This window comes from Castanea sativa, chromosome 6, assembly GCF_040712315.1.
Source record: "Castanea sativa cultivar Marrone di Chiusa Pesio chromosome 6, ASM4071231v1".
NCBI classification, from domain to species: Eukaryota; Viridiplantae; Streptophyta; class Magnoliopsida; order Fagales; family Fagaceae; genus Castanea; species Castanea sativa.
In genome coordinates, this window is record NC_134018.1 from 61,300,289 (window position 1) to 61,323,129 (window position 22,841).

Sequence of the window (22,841 nt, forward strand, 5' to 3'; positions counted from 1 at the left end):
TCTTTTTTTTTTTTCAAGGGAGATATCTTTAGCTAAAAATATCTCCCTATAGGTTCAATTGAATCATGTAGTAAACGTCAAATCGCATGTATCTCTTTCTTATATATTATGATTAACGGTATATGACTATATTCTCTTTTCTAGATTCCTACTTTAGTTTTATATTATATATATATATATATATATATATATATATATTATTTATGATGTGCATTTCATGATGATATATTAATCTGTTTTATTTTATTATGACATTAATCAACTTCAAAGATTATAATTTTATATCACAGTAAACATATTTTTATGATTATTTAAACAAACTTAAAAATTCCGTACTTATCTTTATTTGAGTTTATACCAAATTTTATTAAAAGATGCCTTCAATTTTTTTTTTTATATTAAAAGATGATACTTTTCTTAAATTCTTTCATAAGGTAAATTACAATGATCTCCCTCATTGGGAAATGACAAAAACCTCATGCCTTGAGTTTTTGATTTATATAACAAATAATCCCCTGCGACCATTTATGTTCATTACAAATTTAGTCAAAATTCATATTTTTCAAATTAAAATTCTCATCCAAAATAATTCTTTTTGACTAGATAATAATAATAATAATAATAATAATAATAATTGTGGGGGAAGATCTACCCGTAGTCAATTTGTCCGCTTTGGGGCCGAGGGACCCGCACAGCTTTGTTTTTTGCAAGCGACGTGAGTAATTTTTGAGACTTGCTTCCACATCGAAGAAAGATGCGCTCCACTCATGCCTTATAAGCCTTAGCTGAAGGCAAGAGTGTAGCACTGCAACACATGACAAAGCCGTGCGGGTCCTTCGGCCTCAAAGCGAACAAACTGCTTGTGGGTGGATCTTCCCTCACAATATGTTGTAGTCGTAGAGATTTATAAGAGATGAGTGGGGCGCATCTTTCTTCGATGTGGGAGCAAATCTCAAAAACTGCTCACGTCGCTTGCAAAGAACAAAGCCGTGCGGGTTCTCGGCCCCGAAGTGGACAAACTGCTTGCGGAATAATAATAATAATAATAGTAATAATAATAGGGGGCTACATACTTTGTCATTTTTACAAAATTTTATCCAAATTCCAAGACCCCCATTTTTTCATTGGGGTTCTTAGGAGTATCCTGTTCATCCACCACGTTGATATTTCCTTCTAAGGTTAGTATAACTTATCCTATTTCAATAACATTGACTAGATATTAAATAAAAAGATCAAATTAAGATAACTTGAGTTTTTAGCCAAATCACCATAGAATGTCTCAATGTGGATTTATACTAAATCAAGGCCAACAAAACTATTCTTGGTGGAGGAGATTGATGCATCATTTAATATAAAATAGAGTAAATTATACTTTTAGTATTTAAAGTTTATGGTTATTTTCATTTTGACATTTTAAGTTTTAAAAGTTTCATTTTAATTATTCACGTGTGATTCGTTTTTATATTAGCTATTTACGTTTCAAATTTTTTGTCATGACCCTTTATGTTTTATTCAGTTTTTTGTTTGGTTCTTTTTGTTTCAAATTATTTTTTTCTTTTATTATATGTTATTACTTTTATTTGTATGTATTATAACCTAGGGAAGCATATATTTTTTTATTTAAACAAACACCCAATTTTTTGGTGAGTATTAAAGATTTCCTTTCTACAGTCTTGTCATGCCCATGTGAGAAGGCAATTTTAGTCTTTGCCCATGCATGAATGATACATGTGATTGTTTGCAGGTAACCCAATCAGTAATGCCCTCAATGAAATTAGGAGGTTGTCAAAATCAGCTTTTTGGCTTAAAGTTTGGGTGGGCGTTGTTGATGGGAAGGTTATCACGATTAATAGTTGGTTGGTATGGGGCAAATGAGATGACATTGTGTGATTGGTTGAGGATCAATATCATGGGCTATAGTCTTCCTCGATGTCCTTTCATGTGGACCCATTGTAATGATGGATGCAGCCTACCAAATCCAAGAGGTGAGAAGAAATTTGCCCAAGGCAACATGGATTATTTTCTTATTACTAGATAAAACCCCCGAAGTCCAATTAATAAACAATTTACCAAAAGCAAAATAAGATACACATTGCAAGGAATATTTGAAAGACTCCAACCGAAACATCAAAATTTCCATCACTATCTTATTATAGCTCTTGAATTATCGAAAAAAATAATAATAGTTTTGCAATTAATAGAAAAAAAGATTATGTTTATTAGTTAATTTTTGTGTTCCAAAAAGTCACTAAAATCCATAATAATTTATTTATATATTGATTAAGAGGATCACTATTTTTATTTATATATGGTTAAGGATAATATTAATCAAGACAAAAGAGAGGGGGGGGGGGGGGGTGAGACTCATCTCTGGCTTTAAGAAGAGTGATCCAAACAAGAGGAGAATATATGGTTTAGGATTTGTCCTACTTACAAAAAGTAACATAACGAGTAACTTTATTGGACAAATAGTTATGTTACCGTTTACAAAGCAGAAATCCTAATAAATTAGAGAATTCAAGGAGGCCAAAACATTTGGCAAGAAGGGGGAGAGGAAGTCTAGAGTATGAATCAATCACATCACAGATAAGGAGTCCCCTTCAAACTGTATGATCCAACTGGAGGATGAATAATTTGTGAGGGAAGGTCTATTCTAATAATATTGTTGTTGGGGGTAGAGATATTTGAATTGAAGTATTGAAAAATTTTGTGGGCCATAAGCCTATAACTTGCAAGGTCATTACTCCTTTAGGCCCACAGAAGAAGTTGAAAATTTAGTGATGTATAGAAAACATGACCCACTCATCTTGTTGACCTAAGAAATTTTATAAATAAGGTTAAACATCTATTGGTTCGTTTTGTCAAATTCTAGCTCTTGATATGACTAATTGACTGTAGTCTTACATGCGCTCGTGACTCTCTCTCTCTCTCTCTCTCTCTCTCGGACATGCACCAATGAAAGAGGAACACAAGCAGTCCATTGGGCTTAAGGCCTTAAAGAGCAGAATGTGCCAACCTTTACGGCTTTTTTCTCTGGGCCGTGCACAACCCTCGTAGATAAGAAGATGAATAATTTTTCAGAATCAACTCTATAAACGAATATGATTAACTCTACTTGAGGGTAGTGTGTGTCAATTAGTATTGCAACAATCTATATTTAGTGAATCCTTCCGGCGGCTGGACTTAGGTTTTTCTGCCCAATTATCGTTTCTTTAGCTCCGATAACACATCTGGTGTTATCCTGGGTTTGTTTCTTTTATTTATTGTTTATCTTTAAGTTTGCTAAATATGCTTATCAATGGAATGTTTGTTGTAATGCTTAGTTCAATTGGCTAAATACTTACACTTGGCTTTAATTGTTAGTTTAGCCTTTTAAGATTGAATTAGTCGTAAAATTTGAAGTTTGGGAGTCTAAATAATTGCCTAGTTTAATTAGGTAATGTCTCAAGTATCAACATGCTTTAAAATGTGAATTATGTATACATTGTTTGATAAATGAATAATGGAATTAATGTTAGACTAAAAGTTTCTTGTCTCACAGAAAACATGTTACTCCTATTTCATACATTTTCTATATATTTTTTTAATGCAAGGGTAAATATATACTCCAATTCATTGCTATATTATTCTTCATGTTTAGTTCTTCAATGTACCCATATATGTGGATCACATCTTCCATGCATGGAGAAACATGAATTATAATATTTTCTTAAATTCTAGTTACTAAATTTTTTTTTGGGTAAGTCTAGTTACTAAATTAGTAACAAGCAAGATTATATAAAACGCTTAAAGAACAATGAGAGAGTCTAGAGCCAAAGGCGGCTCCAGTCCACATTCAATTAGGGTGTACATTTGACTTAAAAAAAAGTATAAATACTTGGAATATATATATATATAGACGCACAAAATTAATATATTTTGATCACCTTAAAAAATAAGTATAGAACACCCTAACTTGAGAATTACAAAAATTTGGGTTCAATAATATTAGAGTAATAATACGTCTACAACATTTTTATAATAATTTCATAATAAATCCTAAGTATTAAGTTGTTACGAATTCATTGTAATAGTTGATATGATGTTTTGCAATAAAATTTAAGTTAATAGGTTTGTGCAAAAAAAAAAAAAATTTTATTGCAATAAACTCTAGATATTTTCGTGACAACTTTCATGCAATGATATATATGTTGTTGCAATAAAAAATTTATTATTTCGTATATCTTGTAGTAATAGGCTATTATTTCACAAATCTTATTGCAATAGATTGTAAATAATTGACAAAAATAATTTGGATTAAGTTATTGCAACTATATATTTGTTTTAATTGATTATAAATAATTGATATCTAGTTATTGCAATGATATCTCATTGCAACTTTATGTTTGTAATTGCAATAAATTATAAAACAATCGATATTAAGTTATTGTAATGATATCTTCTTTGCAACTTTATATTTGTCATTTCAATAAATTGTAAAATAATTAATATCAAGATATTCAAATGATAATTTCATTGCAATAAGTTATCACATTGAAATTTTTGATGTAATATTATTGCAAAATTAATTTAGATAAAGTCATTGCAATGGTTTCTTCATTTTAAGTTACCGCAACAAATTTTCATAATGCATTAAGGTATCAAAACCTCTATTCCAACTAATAATTATAAGTTATTGCAATAACTTTTAACTTGTAGATAAAATATTGTGTCTAATACCACTATATTATTTTATTGTATTAGCGATTTATTTCGGTGTAGTAATGATTTAATATAATAAGTGTTTATGACACTGGGCTTGAATAAAATTTATGATTTAGAATTTATGCTTTGGTTGAGTTTTTTGATTGAAAAATGGTGACATGTACATGTGTTGCTAGATCTTATATATCTTAGTATAATAAAATTACATATGTTATTCATATATGTAAAGAGAAGAGTATGGTTTAAGTTATTGAACCCAATCTTTCAACATTCATCTTTAAGGAAAACATTTTTTTTTTCTAAAAAAGACCAAAAAAAAAAATCCCTGAAGCAAGGGTGCCTTGCTATTTGCTAATATGTTTAAATTGTAACACCTTATAAGTTATAACTTTATAAGATTTTGAGTTGAGCACTTGTATTCACTTTTTCAATATTGTTTTGGACAATTGCCTTTGTGTCTTCCTTTCCAAGAAGTATCTACATAATTGGACCATGTTCAATTGCGGAAAGATCTCCTAGATGGGTTGATAACCATTAGCTCGAGTTTTGTTAAGCTTTGGAGTTCCTTAATCCTTTTCCCGCAAAAAATAACTAACTGAACACCTCAACTAACATACCAACACATACCAGCTATCTAGTAATACTTACATACAATGCAATACACCAATATTTCAATACACCATTAAACTAGACTCCTAACATTACCCCCTACACTAAAACATTTTGCCCACAAGATGTGGAAATTGCTATTGAAGAGCAAACAAGTCCTCCCATGTAGCATCATCAGAGGAGCCCCCTTGCCTCTAAATCAAAAGCTGAGTAATGGTTCTATTGCGTAGCTGGCATGATCTAGTCTACAGAACAACCACAGGTTCAGAGGCAAGGATGCCTTGGGAATTGACAGAAGGCAAAAGTGAAAGAGGCACTATCTTGTGTCCCAATTTAGCTTTCAAACAAGAGACATGGAACATGGTGAATAAAGAAGGTTAAAGGCCTACTACAAATGGACAATTGAAAGAATTCAACAAATTTTGTTGTTCAGCAACAACAGATTCTTTGTTTTTTTCTAAATATTGATTCGATTGATACTAAACCTGGAAAAAAAAAAAAGTGCATGAAGTTAAGATACTTTAACAGCAGCCCACACAAGCAAACAATAAACAACACAACAGAATAAAAAATCCAACTTACCACTCTTGCATAATGAACAATGGTTCACACAAAAGCATTATAGGGAACATAATTTTGTAATTTAATGCCATAGAGGACATAAATAACTAGCCCACTGTTATTATTCTTTTTCTTTAAAAAAAATAGTATAAGAACTAATTTCTTTGCAAGAACAGAAACACAGTAAAAATTTAAACTATTGGCCTTCCAATAAGTAGGTTTCATAGTGACACATGATATACCAAAATATGCCAAAAGGTAGCCTAGAGCAAATTAATTTTAGAACCTATTATCATTAAAATGAACCCAAAAATTGCTTGAAAAATATGATTAGTGCAGTGTAATGAAAATGGTGTACACCACAAAGAAGGAAAAAAAATAAAAGAAAAGAAATAGAAATAGAGCAATAGCAACTCTGTACCCAGGCCGTGATGTCCTTATACCATGCTAGAAATTAATTTCCTTCTTTATAAAAGGCCTTCCACGGTTCCACCTAAATACAGAGCTACCCACAAGCACAACAAGAAATGTAAATAAAGTCAACTTATCAATTGTTGAGCCAACTACAACATCCATCTAAGGGCTGAGGACACTTGTTACATTGGGTGCAAGCACCTCATATCATTATAATTGTTGTCCATATCAAATCCTAAACAATTAAATCCAAAAGAAAAAAAAAAAAATCAAATTTCAGCACCACACTAACATGAACCCTTAGCCCCTAATAATAAGAACACAAGGCCACAACAGCAAGAAGTTTGGAAAAATGAATCTCTATGAAGCATTTCAGCAAGCAGTTTCTATACCACAAAAAAAGGAACAAAATTGGTACCTTGCAAGTGCAGAACTTGCCAACGTTGAGATGGAAGGAAGTGGCAGCCAAACGGTGGTGGTGATGATGAACACACACAGAGAGAGAGAGAGAGAGAGAGAGAGAGAGAGAGAGAGAGAGAGAGTTCCAAAAGTGAAGATTGAAAATGAAAAGCTTTTTGTTTTTTCAGTTTTTACCTTCATTGAACCCGCCCAATTTCCAAATCAAAATTTGAATTTCAACAAAGGATTAACGTGTCTGGATTAACGGAAGTTAAAATGTGCATTGTTTTTCAGTGACGTGGCAGGGAAGCTGATATCAGCTATTTTTAATGATGCGTTTCTTTTCTATTGGCTGGGACTACAAGGTCAGCAAGCTGACCTTGTAATCCTGGGTCACCTAAGAATTTCCCATGAGAGAGAGTGATTGGAGTGGAGAGATTGAGAGAGAGTACTGCATACTAACTAGAGTCAGCGGCCAGCCACAATGCCGCACAGACCGTCAGCCTCAGTCATAAACATACATATATATATATATATTATGTTTATGAGTAGTATTGATTTTCTTATATTTCCTTCCATTTTCATGGAATTAGAATATTTTAAGAACGATCAAGTTAATTGTTGTTATATGCATTGCAAGAAAAAATGTTTATTACAATTAAAAAAATTGTTGCAATAAAATCAAAGTCATTGTAATAGTTGATACGATGTGTTGCAATAAAATTTAAGTTAATAGGTTTGTGCAAAAAAAAACTTCATTGCAATAAACTCTAGATATTTTCGTGACAACTTTCATGCAATGATATATATGTTGTTGCAATAAAAAATTTATTATTTCGTATATCTTGTAGTAATAGGCTATTATTTCACAAATCTTATTGCAATAGATTGTAAATAATTGACAAAAATAATTTGGATTAAGTTATTGCAACGATATATTTGTTTTAATTGATTATAAATAATTGATATCTAGTTATTGCAATGATATCTCATTGCAACTTTATGTTTGTAATTGCAATAAATTATAAAACAATCGATATCAAGTTATTGTAATGATATTGTAAGTGCACAATTGCACCTGGACCCAAAGACAATCACGGGCTCAGGCCCAATGAGCCTTAAACAATAAAATTTGTAGAGTGTGGGCTTCCAATCTAGGTTAGAGGTACTGAGAACTTGATAACAGGCTAAAAGTTACAAACACTTGTAAATAACAAATGATAATTGCAAATAGACCTCCTCGGACGTAAGCCGAGGGCTACTTCTGTATTATTTCTCTTTCTCTCTTAGAAGTTACAACTCTTAATTTCTTTCTTTGTTACCGACCCCCTAGATATTTCTTTTCTTAGTACTTTTGAATAGTGACCAGAAGTTTCAGTTCTACTGTTCAGGGGTCACTTCCCCATTAATGCGGTCAGGGAGGTAGGTGCAGAGTCTTTAATGTAGTGGTAGCAGCCTTTTCTTTTGGTATTTTTCTAACACCGATGTACCTCGAAGATTCAGGGTTTCTCCCTTTAACCATTAGTCTTTCCAGAGCTGTGCCTTGACCTTCATAATGAAGCTTTGAGTTCTCTTGGATCTGTCCGAGGAGAAGCTCGCCCTTGGCTGTATCCTCAGACCCTCGGCGTATAGGCCAATTCGCAGAGTTAACAAATTCTTAACTCTGGAGCAGGTCGGCCCTCCATGTTACAGTCCAAAGGCCCATATGCCCACTTGGGTCCTTTTACTCCCCACAATAGCCCCTAAAAACTCTATTTTTCATCATCCGAGGAGAAAAATAGGGTTTTGATCCAACGAGGACTTACCTCACACGTTTTGTAAATAATTGCACGTGTGGAGACCGTTTCGCGTTCCAGAAGATGCCACTTGGCGGTATTATTTTCAAAAACGCGCGCATTTATTACTGTAAGTTACGCCTTGTCCCCCATGTTCAACGGTGAGATGAGCATCCAACGGCCCTTGTTACTCCATGAAAATTTGGGCGGGACAAATGTAATTTCGAGACTGCTTCCCGCACGTCGTGACGCTTCGGGAACCTGCGCCTTCATTTATTTCTTCAGAGGCTAATCCCATCAAAACATCAGTAATCACCTTTTGTCTGCACAAATCCGTGGAAATTCGCACAACTTCAAATTTGTAAGTGATTATTCCTTTTCCTTAACCCATTCTCCTCGGCTCCCCTTTTAACCTTTTTCCCTCTTAGAACTTAGTCTTTCGTTCCTTTCTGATGGGAAAGTTTATGTGTCTAGTTGATACCGCCGCTGGGATGGAAGGTTTTAGAGCTAAGTATAACATTCCCAGTGACGTAGGTTTAAAATACTGCCCGGCAGAGGCCGTGGCCAGTTCTAGGAAAACCGGAGAGGTCATTATCCCAATGGTCACCTTCGTAGAAGGTGGAATGACCCTCCCAATGAAACCTATAACCAGGGAGTACCTCCGCAACCACCGGTTGTGTCCTGATCAGTGCGCTCCCAACGTTTTTAGAGTCTTAGGTAGTGTCGATGCTCTAAACGAGCAGATGGGTCTCAACCTTACCTGGCACGACGTTGTTTTCATGTACGAGTGCCATAAACTTAAAAATATAGGTTATTACATCAAATCCTGTTCTAGCGTAGTTAGGTTAATCTCCTATTTACCCAAGTCTAATAAAGGCATGAAGGATGACTACCTCATCGTCTCAGGCAACTAGCACGATGGCCCCCACTGCCCAGTTAAGTTCCCACCCTATAACTCCCACTATCATCTAGGAATGTGCATTTGCATTTACTTGAGCATCTAACTTTAATTTATTACATGTTCTACGAATCTGACCATGTTTGTTTATTTGGATGTCTTTCTTTGCAGATAAGCAACTCGTACGCCCACGTTTAAGCCATTGCAACGTTGTTGATTTGAATCGAGTGCTATGCTTCGAGGTGTTTGTCAGCGAAGACTTACAAGTGAGGGCAGCTCATCTGATTCTAGGGTACAACCCTATCTCCTCGGACTTCCAGGAAATCGAAAACGCAATAATTGCGGGTGACCGGAGGCGAAGAAGGATTCATGTAGCCAGGCCGCACTTTTTGGCCGACCACGACATCCCTGACGCCCCTCACACCGTATTGTACACACAGCCCATAGCGGCAGTCCCCCTCACTGTGCACTCTCAGGCAATTGCTGTCCCAGAGAAGCGAGTGTCTTCCTCGAACACGTTGGACGAGGAGATAGAATAGTTTCAGTTCGAGGACTCCCCACGACCTCGCGGAAACCCGTTCGTTGTTCTTTCCGACGAGGAAGAAGAAGCAGCCGAGGCCTCTGGGATCGAAGGTCTAGTGATAGCACGTCCAGAAGACAGCTCCATTGAGGAAGACATGGACAAGCTTAAGGGCCTCATGATCGCAAGAGGCGCGAGAGTGGCCAAAAAGGGAACGAGGGGGTCCCCAGTTCCCCCTGCCTTGCCACCACCCCCTCCTCCAACCGAGCCCAAACCTCCCACCGACGATCTTAAGAAGAAAAGAAAGGTGGATGCCGAGGGGGCTGGTGGCGAGAAGCCAAAGAAGCTGAAACAGCAGCCACCGCTAGCCCAGCAGCAAAAGCTGGACAAGGGCAAAAGGCGCGCCCGCTCAGTTGAAAGTGGGGAGATCAGAGACGTGGCTGAGGTGCGCCGAGCACCAGCTACCTGGTCTCCTGACTTGAGACTGGACGGCGTACCAATTCCCTGTCACTCCAGCATTAGGGCAGTCCAACAAGGCCACGCCCACCATCTGGCTGAGGTGTTGGAGCGTCCTCTTCTGCTGCCCAAGGACATGGAAACCTTGGAGAAGATGGGTCAGTCTCAGCTGTTCCTTTCATTAAAAAGGGGTTTAGCTCTGGTAAGTTCCACCTCGCACTCGTACTTTATATTTATTCTAACCACTTTACCATCTTTAACCTCCTGACATTTTTGCAGTCCATCCAAGAAGTTTTCGCGGCTGAGAAGTTCGTGGAGGATTCTCGGAAGCGCGCTGGGATGGAGCAAGAGCTAAGGCAAGAGACAGAAAGGTCCCTAAGCCAGGCCCTAGCAGAGAATGGGAAGATCACATCAAGGCTGGCCGATCTAAAAAGAGAGAGGGATGGTGCTGAAGCCAGCTTGAAGACGATGGAGAGCCAAGTGGAGGGGCAGCGTAAGCTTCTCCGCCAAAAGGATGACGAGCTCGCCCAAGTCTAATAGGCACGCTCTGACTTGGAAAAGGAGCTTACGCGGGCGAAGGAGGAGGCTCGCGCCCACAAGTATGCACTAGAGGCCGCGAAGAAGGCCAGCTATCAGGAGGGGGTGACTAGAACGCAAGAACAGCTGACAGAAGCTTTTGCGGCCTTGTGCCGAGAGTACTGTCAGCAGGTCTGGGGAGAGGCCATGAATGCAGCAGGGGTTCCTCAAGCTTCCGAGCTGAGGAAGCCCGAGAACATTTGGCTTCCTCTAGACATACAGGAAATTGAAGACCCTCCTGTTGCTGCCTCTCCTGCCCTTCCTCCTGTGGTGCAAGAACTTGTTCCTGATCCTACAGAACCTGAAGGTTCCCATAAAGAGAAGGACGAGTGTGGTGGTGCCGAGAAGGAGCAGATTCAAAACGTGGAGCCCCTCATTCCTTCAACAGACAAAGGGAAACAAGCCTTGTCCACCTTTGAGCTGGAACTGAAGAGCACTGAGGCTGGTAGCAGCTCCCTCCAAGACCCCCCCTTCCCTAGTTTAGGGCCTAGTATAAGAACTTTCTGTACTCCCCTTTTTTGTGTATAATTAATGAAGAACATTTTTATTCAACTTTCATTCATGTTGTCTTTGTTTTTCCTTATTCTTTTTGTGCTTGCCATAAAAGTTTTCACTAACAAATAGTTAAAGGGAAAACAGAATAAATAAGTCTAACTCCACCATACAAACAACTATGACTTCAAAATAGCCACATAACTTAGTTTAGATATTAAACAATGTCGTAGTTAGACAAATCACATGATGGTTAAACCTTTGTAATTTGACGTATTGCTTTCAGTAGGATATAAGGTCCGAAGACCATTTCTTACAAAAATTTGTTTAACACTTAAAGATGTGGAACGTGAGATCCAAATTAATGAATGGTAAGATACTGATTTCCACAAAACGGGTGATAAGAATAAGAACAGTGACAAGATATTAAGAATAGTAACTTCAACTGTTAATTTCCCCTAAGTAGGAGGTTCGAGGACCCGACATAACTAAGGTTCTGTTTAACAAATGACAAGATATCAATTTCCACCAAGTTTGTGGTCCGAGGACTACACTTAACCAAGTTTCTGTTTGATTCTTAAGAATAGTAACTTCAAATGTTAATTTCCCCAAAGCAGGAGGTCCGAGGACCCTGCATAACTAAGGTTCTGTTTAACAAATGACAAGATATCAATTTCTACCAGGTTTGTGGTCCGAGGACTACACTTAACCAAGTTTCTATTTGATTCTTAAGAATAGTAACTTTAAATGTTAATTTCCCCAAAGCAGGAAGTCCGAGGACCTGGCATAACTAAGGTTCTGTTTAACAAATGACAAGATATCAATTTCCACCAGGTTTGTGGTCCGAGGACCATACTTAACCAAATCTCTGTTTGACACTTAATAATAGTAACTGCAAACCCCTGAAGTATTTATAATTTGAACTACTAACTAACAAAAGCACATTTTATTAATAATAATACCTTCGAAGGTTATTTACATTCCATAGGCGTGGTACAATTCTTTCATTTAGGTCGGGTAGCCGATATGACCCTATGCCCGCTACGGAAATAATGCGATAGGGGCCTTCCCAGTTTGGTCCTAACTTACCCTAAGCTGGGTTCTTAGAAGTGCCCACAACTTTTCTCAGTACAAGATCCCCAGGTGCGAGCGGCCTTAGCTTCACGTGGGCGTCATATCCCTGTTTAAGCTTCTATTGATAATAAGCCATTTGGACTATAGCTGCCTCGCGTCGTTCCTCAAGTAAATCAAGGCCTTTCCCTAGGAGGCCGTCGTTATTCTCTAGGCTAAAAGAACTCGTCTTCAAGGTGGGAAAACCAGATTCCAGAGGTATCACCGCCTCGGCTCCATAAGTCATAGAGAATGGCGTTTCTCCCGTGGACCTGCGCGGTGTAGTCCGATACGTCCACAGAACATGTGGGAGCTCTTCTACCTATCTGCCCTTCGCATCGTCCAACCTTTTCTTCAGCCCACTGACTATGACCTTGTTCACGGCCTCGGCTTGCCCATTTTCCTAAGGATAAGCTGGGGTGGAGTATCTATTTATGATGCCCATATCACCGCAATACTTCCTAAAAGCCTTGCTGTCAAATTGAACGCCATTGTCTGATATAAGCGTATGTGGTATTCCGAACCTAGTGATGATGTTCTTCCAAACAAACTTCTTGGAGTCAACGTCTCTGATATTTGCTAAGGGCTTGGCCTCAACCCATTTAGTGAAATAGTCTGTCCCCACGAGAAGCCATCTTTTGTTTCCTGCAGCTCTCGAAAATGGCCCCACTATGTCCAATCCCTACTGCGCAAAAGGCCAAGGACTGGAGAGAGGGTTAAGAGCCCCTCCAGGTTGATGAATATTAGGGGCGAACCTCTGGCATTGATCACATTTTCTGGCATAGTCCTGAGCCTCTCTCTGCATATTGGGCCACCAATAACCCTGAGTCAGGGCTCTATGGGCTAAAGACCTTCTCCCAGTGTGGCTTCCACAAATCCCTTCATGCAGTTCCTCCAGAAGTGCTTCCGTTAATTCAGGGTGCACACACAACAAGTACGGTCCTGAGAAGGATCGTTTGTACAGTTTCTGGTCCTCGGACAACTAGAAACGTAGCGCCTTTCGACGTATCTTATCTGCTTCAGACTTGTCCTCAGGAAGGATATCGTTCCTAAGAAAAGATATGACCAGGTCAATCCAACTAGGTCCAGGCCTTATTAGATGGATGTGAGCCGCATTGACGGGGGTAAGCGTTGGCTTTAGCAAATCCTTTACGAGGATAATCCTAGGCAAATCCTGAGCCAAAGACGTTGCCAATGTGGCCAAAGAGTCTGCATGGGTGTTTCCACTCCTAGAGATGTGAGCTAAGACGAAGGAGTCAAATTCAGCTTGCTGACGCTTAACCTGGGCCAAATATTCCTGCATTCTTGGGTCTCTAGCCTCCATAGTCCCCGTGACTTGGCCGACCACTAACTGAGAGTCCGAGAACATCTGGATTTCCTTTCCACCCATCCTATGTACCATCTCCATGCCCACCAAGACTGCTTCATACTCGGCCTCATTATTAGTAGCCGAGAACGCCAATCTCAAAGATTTTTCGAAGACAATCCCTTCAGGGGACATTAGGACAAGTCCAACACCAGACCCTTTCTGATTAGCTGTCCCATCCACATACACTTTCCAAGTCGGAGGTACTGCAGCTGTGATCACACCAACTGATTTTTCATCCATGCGCGCCTCTTTCAGAGTTTCTTCTAGTAATGGTTCGGTAAACTCTGCCACCAAGTCAGCGAGGACTTGCCCTTTCACCGAGGTGCGAGGCCTGTATTTAACGTCAAAAGCTCCTAAAATGGTTCCCCACTTTGCCACCCTACCAGAGTAATCGGCGCTGCGTAACACCGCCTTGAGAGGCAATTGGGTCAGAACCACCACAGTGTGAGACTGAAAATAATGAGGAAGCTTGTGCATGGTATGAACTATAGCCAGAAGTGCTTTCTCTAAGAGTAGATAGCGCATCTCGACCTCATTCAAAGACTTACTAACGTAATAGACCGGTCTTTGCACCTCGCTTTCATTCTTTATAAGGACCAGGCTGACCGCATGGACAGCCACTGCTAGATAAGCAAACAAGACCTCGTCCGCCTCGAGGCGAGACAAAATGGGTGGCCGAGAAAGATATTGCTTAAGCTGTTGGAAAGCTAACACGCAGTCCTCGGTCCATTGAAACCCTTTCCACTTATTCAACAATTGGAAGAAAGGACGGCATCGGTCAGCTGACCGAGAGATAAACCTATTCAATGCAGCAATCATTCAGGTCAATTTCTAGATCTCTTTTGGGTTCCGAGGCGGCTGCAAATCCTGAATAGCCTTGACCTGCACTGGGTTCACCTCTATGCCTCTGTGAGTAATCATATACCCCAGGAACTTTCCAGATCCCACGCCAAAAGAGCACTTTGAGGCGTTAAGGTGCAACTTGTACTTTCTTAGCACCTGGAAGGTGTAGGCCAGATCTTTGACGTGTGAAGGTATTGTTTTGCTCTTCACCACCATATCATCTACATACACCTCAATGGTCTTCCCTAGTTGCTGTTCAAACATTCTGGTCATCATTCTTTGGTAGGTAGCCCCAGCATTCTTCAATCCAAATGACATGACCTTATAGTGGTAGTTTCCTGTTGGAGTAATGAAAGCAGTCTTCTTCTGATCATCCAATGCTAATGGAATCTGATGGTAACCCTGGAAGGCATCCAAAAAACTCATTCGAGGATGTCCGACAGTGGCATCCACCAGTTGATCAATACGCGGCATTGGGAACGAATCCTTGGGGTAGGCCTTGTTCAAATTTGTGAAGTCCACACACGCTCTCCACGTTCCATTCTTCTTTTTAACCACAACCGTATGCGCCAACCATTCGGGGTAGAAAATTTCTTTAATAGTCCCAGCCCTCTTGAGTTTGAGCACCTCTTCCTTCACAGCCTCGGAATGTTCTTTGGAAGAACGCCGAGGTGGCTGCCTTCTCGGAACAATGGCAGGGTTGACGTTTAAACGATGACAAATGAAGCTCGGATCTACGCCTGAAGCCTCATAAGGGTCCCACGCAAAAACATTAATAGTGTCCTTCAGAAATTCCAACAACCCCATTTTCTCCTGGTGTGGCAAACGTATGCCAACTTGGAAGAACCTCTCTGGGTCATCTGCTATCAAAAACTTCTCTAACTCCTCACAAACAGCCTCCTCTCCTGTCACCGCTCCAGGTGCATCCGGAGCTATTAATTGCTATGACTCTTGGATGGGCAAAGCTAATGACTCGGCTTCTGTCTGATGAAGCACTGCGGCCGATATGCATTGCCTGGCCACCGATTGGCTGCTGAGGATTTCCTCAACGTATTCCCCAGAGGGGAACTTAACTTTAACATGTAAGGTAGAGGAGACGGCTCCCAGAGCGTGTAGCCATGGCCTGGCGAGGATGGCTGTATATGGGGAGTACGCGTCGACCACAATGAAATCCACCTCAACCGTTTCTGAGCCGGATTGAATGGGCAAACGAATTTGTCCCTTCGCCACAACGGCTCTTCCTTCGAAGCTTATGAGTGGCGAGTCATAAGGAGTGAGATTTTCTAGCTTCAACCTTAACCCCTTAAATAAATCAGGGTACATGATATTTGCATCGCTGCCCTGATCAATCATCACTCTCTTCACATCATAACTCCCTATCCTAAGAGTAACTACAAGAGCATCGTCATGGGGTTGGATAGTACCAACCTTATCCTCCTCCGAAAATCCCAAGACGGGTAAAGTCACCTTCAACCTCTTTGGACTGCAGCCTGCCTCCTCGGCCTGAGAATGGGAAACTGCCATCACCCTAGTGGGACCTGAGCTAGTCCTGCCAGGTGCAGCGAAAATAACGTTAATTGTTCCCAATGCCGGCCGAGATGGATTATTCTTCTGATTGTTCGAGCCAGATTGGCTGCCTTGTCCACCAGGTTGACACAAGTATTGCTTTAGTTTTCCCTCACTGACCAGTTGCTCCAAGTGGTTCCAAAGGGTCCGACAGTTCTCGGTAGTGTGGCCCACGTCCTGATGGTACTGACAAAAGAGGTTCTGATTCCTCTTCGCAGGGTCTCCTGCCATCTTACTAGGCCACCTGAAGAAGGGCTCCTTACGAACTTTCTCCAGTAATTGGTGCACTGGTTCTCGGAACACAGTGTTCACGGCCTGAGTTGCTGTCGAGCCGGATTGACCACTATAATCTCTCCTCGGCTTGTTATTGTGGTACCTGTCAGACCTGAAATCCCTTCTCTCCTGCGAGATAACCTTCTCCTTACCCTTTCCTTGCTGTTGGTCTTCCTCCACTTTCTTGTACTCGTCAATACGATCCATGAGGCGACGTACGCTGCGGACGGGCTTTTTAGTCAAAGACTTTCTCAAGTCATGATCAGTAGGAAGACCTACCTTAAAAGTATTGAGCGCCACCTCATCAAAGTCACCATCTATTTTATTAAACATTTCCCAGTACCGGTCAGAATATGCTTTCAACGTCTCCCCTTCCCTCATGGTCATGGATAGCAGCGAGCCCAATGGCCAAGGTACTCTGCTACACGTAATGAACCGCAAAGCGAATGCTCTAGTGAGCTCCCCAAACGAACCTATAGACCCCGATTTAAGGCCGTTGAACCACCTCATAGCAACAGGTCCCAAGCTAGAGGGGAAAACTTTACACATCAGGGTCTTGTTGTGAGAGTGCACCACCATCCTCTGGTTAAAGTGACTCACGTGCTCCACCGGATCAGTCCGGCCATTGTAGATGGTAAAGGTGGGCTGGGTAAACCGCAAAGCGAATGCTCTAGTGAGCTCCCCAAACGAACCTATAGACCCCGATTTAAGGCCGTTGAACCACCTCATAGCAACAGGTCCCAAGCTAGAGGGGAAAACTTTACACATCAGGGTCTCGTTGTGAGAGTGCACCACCATCCTCTGGTTAAAGTGACTCACGTGCTCCACCGGATCAGTCCGGCCATTGTAGATGGTAAAGGTGGGCTGGGTAAACCTCCTGGGAAGCCTCCCTTTCTCAATCCTCCGTGAAAACGGAGATTTGGAGAGTTGATGCAACGCCCGACTCATAGCATCGTTCCCTAATCCCCTAGAAGGAAGCTTCTTGCGTCTGCGAGATGGCTGGTCGTCCTCCTCACTAGAGGACATTACACTGGGGGGTGAGCATGACCTTGAGCCGTAGCTACCTCCCCGGACCTCCTCTGAGGAAGGATTAGATGAGGACGGCGAAGACCTACGTCTGGCGCGGCGTAGCTTCCTCTTCAAACGATTAATCTCCTTCTGCATGGCTTTAGCACCATCCTCATGGCCCAATGAGCCTTAAACAATAAAATTTGTAGAGTGTGAGCTTCCAATCTAGGTTAGAGGTACTGAGAACTTGATAACAGGCTAAAAGTTACAAACACTTGTAAATAACAAATGATAATTGCAAATAGACCTCCTCGGACGTAAGCCAAGGGCTACTTCTGTATTATTTCTCTTTCTCTCTTAGAAGTTACAACTCTTAATTTCTTTCTTTGTTACCGACCCCCTAGATATTTCTTTTCTTAGTACCTTTGAATAGTGACCAGAAGTTTCAGTTCTACTGTTCAGGGGTCACTTCCCCATTAATGTGGCCAGGGAGGTAGGTGCAGAGTCTTTAATGTGGTGGTGGCAACCTTTTCTTTTGGTATTTTTCTAACACCGATGTACCTCGAAGATTCAGGGTTTCCCCCTTTAACCATTAGTCTTTCCAGAGCTGTGCCTTGACCTTCATAATGAAGCTTTGAGTTCTCTTGGATCTGTCCGAGGAGAAGCTCGCCCTCGGCTGTATCCTCAGACCCTCGGCGTATGGGCCAATTCGCAGAGTTAACAAATTCTTAACTCTGGAGCAGGTCGGCGCTCCATGCTACAGTCCAAAGGCCCATATGCCCACTTGGGTCCTTTTACTCCCCACAGATATCTTCTTTGCAACTTTATATTTGTCATTTCAATAAATTGTAAAATAATTAATATCAAGATATTCAAATGATAATTTCATTGCAATAAGTTATCACATTGAAATTTTTGATGTAATATTGTTGCAAAAATAATTTAGATAAAGTCATTGCAATGGTTTCTTCATTTTAAGTTACTGCAACAAATTTTCCTAATGCATTAAGGTATTAAAACCTCTATTGCAACTGATAATTATAAGTTATTGCAATGACTTTTAACTTTTAGATAAGATGTTGTGTCTATTACCAATATATTATTTTATTGTATTAGCGATTTATTTCAGTGTAGTGATGATTTAATATAATAAGTGTTTATGACACTGGGCTTGAATAAAATTTATGATTTAGAATTTATGCTTTGGTTGAGTTTGTTGATTGAAAAATGGTGACATGTACATGTGTTGCTAGATCTTATATATCTTAGTACAATAAAATTACATATGTTATTCATATATGTAAAGATAATAGTATGGTTTAAGTTATTGAACCCAATCTTTCAACATTCATCTTTAAGGAAAACGCTTTTTTTTTTTTTTTTTTTTCTAAAAAAGACAAAAAAAAAAAATAAAATCTATGAAGCAAGGGTGCCTTGCTATTTGCTAATATGTTTAAATTGTAACACCTTATAAGTTATAACTTTATAAGATTTTGAGTTGAGCACTTGTATTCACTTTTTCAATATTGCTTTGGACAATTGCCTTTGTCTTCCTTTCCAAGAAGTATCTACATAATTGGACCATGTTCCATTGTGGAAAGATCTCCTAGATGGGTTGATAACCATTAGCTCGAGTTTTGTTAAGCTTTGGAGCATATAAATTGCAAACTTGATCGACTTCATACCAATTACCCATAAACCCATGTATCTCAATTTGTTCCAATTGATCATGTGAAAAATCAAGAAAACTCGGTATCTCTGGTTGATTCTAATAGAAGTCTTGCCCCCATACCAACAACCAAGACAATATACCAGAATTCTAGCAATGGGAAGATGTACAAGATGCATATGAACAAATTGCTTCGAGGTTTAGGAGGTAAAATATTTGAACTGTGGGATTAACAACATATTGTAATATCTCTAAAAAAAATGCATATGAAAAAAAATTAATAGTTTGCATATTACTTCAATGCAAGAATACTATTGCAAAAAATAGAATAAACTAAGTATTGACCATGTTGTTTAAAGAAAAGCCTAATGCAATATTGTTTACCACACAACTTCCATGTACATATAACTTGGCATAATTACATTATTGGATAAGGCTTAAGAAAATTATGAAATACTCAGTGAGTACGATAAATGTGTATTCCTTTCTCTTATATGAAAAGTGAGTCTTACTATGAATATAATCAATATAAGTATATAACCCACATTAAATGAGAGGAAAGAGTATGTATTTGTTATACTCCCATAGTATTATATAATTACACATAACTCCAAGGAGGATATATGCACAATGATTTCCAACCTAGGAGGGGACACAAAAATTAATCTTTATTAACAATATATAAAATTGTGAGTTCCAATTATCTTAACTAGTAAGTTTTTCGTTGTCGAATAAGAGATTTTAGATTAAAACTCCTTCTACACCAACAACTAATTGGTGTTTTTAACTAATGATAAAGATCAATCATTATGATACAACTATCATAAGTTGAATTTCCATCATATCTATTAAAATAAAATAAAAATTTATAAGAAAAAAAAAATGATACATGACATTAACCTTTGGAGCTCTCATAGTAGAGTCTTTTGCAATATTCAGCCAAAAGACTCCTCATAGTAACTAATGGAGCAATATTAATATAATATATTGCTTGCACTATGAGGGCCTACTACAATTTTATTCCAAAAAACTTATTAGCTACATCAACTTTTATTTTTATATTTTTAATATAAGTGAACATACATATATATACACACACACACACACACACACTTTTTTAAGGAATATATAAGTGAACATATAATTTTTTTTTTTTATAACAATATAAGTGAACATATAATGATAGTACAGTGGTACAACGGTATATATAATCCATGCGCACTTTAGCTTATAAAATTATTATTGAAGAGAAAATACATCAATAAGAAACAGGCTACCTATCATATAAAATTTCAATACCATCCGTAAGTTCAAGTTTCTACTTCTCTGCAAAACAGGAGTAGCCTTGAGAATAGATAAAACCCACAACAGTTCATCCTTCTTTGAGCCACAACTCAAGTAATGGACAATCATGTTCAATTTCTTCAGATTCCTGAATAATGGCATGCTTTGGGGTATTTCTTGCACCTAAACAAAGGCAATAAAGGGTTAAAGATAATGTATGCTGCTTTTTCATACAAGCTGTAAAAAAAAATTTGTTAGGTTTTAAATATTTAGATTTGTGCTGACAAACATATGAACAAAAACTTGTCTTGTTATAGTCTTTAGAGTCTATAGGAATGCCAAGATAGATGCTCAAGGTTCTGGTTTTCAGTGTGCCAGAACATGAATTTGATTGTTTCAAGCTATTTAGGAATTAATAGTTTCGACCTATTGAACTGCTATTATGCAGATTCGAATTTTCAGCCCATTAGCCTACTGTGTGATTAGAGTTTTCTTCCTACTTGATCTACTATATAATTAAACCTAGCTAAGTTGCAAACTACACCCCTAAAGTTTGGGGGTATTTGGATTTTACATTTTGAAGTTTCAGAATTTAGATTTTACTCCCTGAAAATTGAGGGTATTTGGATTTTACCCCCTAACGTTTAGGATTGTAGAGATTTTACACTCCCAAATTCTAAAACGTCAGGGTGTAAACTTGTGGGTGTCATGTGTGGTTTTTGGGGAGTACGCCTTGGCCAAATGGATTGGGGCAGAGAAAATGAGTCGCCACCTAGTTTTATGGTCCAAGAACCATGAATATAATGCCCTTACGTGGAATGACTTGATCCTGCTACCAGAGTATGAGTTTGGAGTTTAGGTACAGTCTTGGGTAGGTGTTAGCCACTTAAAACCGCCCAACCCATGGGTTGGCTTCTACTCATTGTGTCTTACGTCTAAATCTTATTAAAGGCATATTCAACATTGCATCTTAAACACACACACACACACACTGGCATATATCTAAGCATACAACATGACATTTCATCCCAAACCTTAACATACATCTACCATACATATCAACCATCACAAACCCTAGCATGTTCTTATCAAAAGCATCTCATCTCATATGGCATTGTGTCATGGTCAAGGTAAAACGTAGGCATGGTAGCAAGCAAGCATACATCATATCCAAGGCAGCAAACAAACCATGGAATAATCAAACAAACATGTTATTACATCTCATTATCGAGGAAAAGACAAACAAACAAACCTCATCCATGTTCATCATCCAAACAAATTCAAATCAATGCATGTTCATGTGAATACATGTCTTATCTCGCTTACCTTACTGTGTCTCAACACCTATGTATCAATGGATGGACATGTGAATGCATGATCATGACATCAAAGCAAGAAATAAAAGGAAACCCTAATGGAAAACAAACAATTAAACAGAGGAACAGAGACTTAGAAAGTATAAAAAAGGAACAAAGCACGGGCATTTGATATGAAAGAAACAAAGAGACAGAAGCAGGAAACCTGAATTAGGGTTTCTGGGCATGAGTATGTGTGTGCATACATAGGCTTGCATACACAAGCCAGTTGTATGCGTACACATACTACGAGTTTGCGTACGCATGCATAATCATGCGTACGCAGACACGCCTGAAGAATCCTAACCTAGAAACTCAGAAACACATAAAGCAGAACAGAACCTTCTAACCACCTAACATGCTTTTAAACACGAAAAATGACAAAACCTAAACTAAACAAACATATTTAAACACAAACAAAGTAAAGAAGCAAGATTAAAAAGCAAAAAAGAAAGAAGAGAGATTAGGACATACTTCTCACAACAAAAAGTTCTTTAACTTGATTTTGACTGTTTCCCTCAGTCAAATCTATTTACAACCAAACAAAAATGATAAGTAAACTTCAAAACTAGAGGATTAAGACCAAAAAAGGTCCCAATCAAAATAAAATTGACATGAGAATGTTTTGTGAAAAACTCCCTCTTTGATTTACTATTTCTAGTGAATCTTAGGTTTTTCTTTAGGATTTTTGTGTGTTTTGAAAATGTGTCATGTATGGCTTTATATAGTGAGAAAATATGGGTTTTGGACAGCTCTCGGACAATGTGAAATTCATTCTAAATCTCAATATTAATGTAGAAAAACTAGTCTTTCATAATTTCTGGAACCTTAGATACATGCGCAGGTCTATGCCTGCGTACACATGCATTAGACTTGTGTACGCAGGTTCTTGCCTACATACGTAGGCCGAGAGTTTCCTTGGCTTTTTATTTTTCAAAAATAGATTTATTTGCTCATAAA

The 22,841-nt window shown here is 38.8% G+C and overlaps 1 long non-coding RNA gene across 1 annotated transcript; it reads right to left on the reverse strand.

The window, feature by feature from the left end:
* Nucleotides 1–5,313: 5,313 nt before the first annotated feature.
* Nucleotides 5,314–6,847, reverse strand: LOC142641605 (uncharacterized). The gene is made up of 2 exons (XR_012845429.1): nucleotides 6,707–6,847; nucleotides 5,314–5,798 (listed from the first exon to the last, which is right to left on the reverse strand). It is a non-coding gene; the product is annotated as an uncharacterized LOC142641605 (long non-coding RNA).
* Between the last annotated feature and the right edge of the window lie 15,994 nt (nucleotides 6,848–22,841).